The sequence below is a fragment of the Daktulosphaira vitifoliae genome, unplaced genomic scaffold (genome assembly GCF_025091365.1).
Source record: "Daktulosphaira vitifoliae isolate Bord-2020 unplaced genomic scaffold, ASM2509136v1 Scaffold_1, whole genome shotgun sequence".
In the NCBI taxonomy this organism is placed as follows: domain Eukaryota; kingdom Metazoa; phylum Arthropoda; class Insecta; order Hemiptera; family Phylloxeridae; genus Daktulosphaira; species Daktulosphaira vitifoliae.
In genome coordinates this window covers 52,983,978-52,984,463 of record NW_026099572.1, presented here as the reverse complement: position 1 = coordinate 52,984,463, position 486 = coordinate 52,983,978, and positions in this window count along the sequence as shown.

The window sequence follows — 486 nt, the reverse complement described above, 5'->3', positions numbered from 1 at the left end:
TGAATATTAATAAGATATTTTTTTACTAAAATTTTTCTTAAATTCTACTCTACAAAATAGCTATCTTAGATTTTTTTTTTACTTTTTATTTAAAATTTAAAAATAATTAATATTTTTAATAAAATGTAAAAAAATTAATTATTAAGATATAGCTATATACCTAAAGTATAACTATTATTTAAAAAAAAATCAACTAAAAATATTAACTGGATCAAAAGTTATTTAAGTTGTCAGTGAGTGGTGGGCTACTCTGTATATATAATTAATATTTTATTATATAAATTGTATATTAATTATTGGTATAAATGTTATATAAATTGACAATTATCAAATTTATTAAATATCGAACGAATTAAAAAAATAGGCTTCTTAGTTTGTAATATTTAAACCTGGGTATTTTATTAAATGAATTATACAACGAATCTAATTTTAATGATACACTTTTGACCATTTGACTTAAGAAAGTAATACTCGTATGAAAAAAAT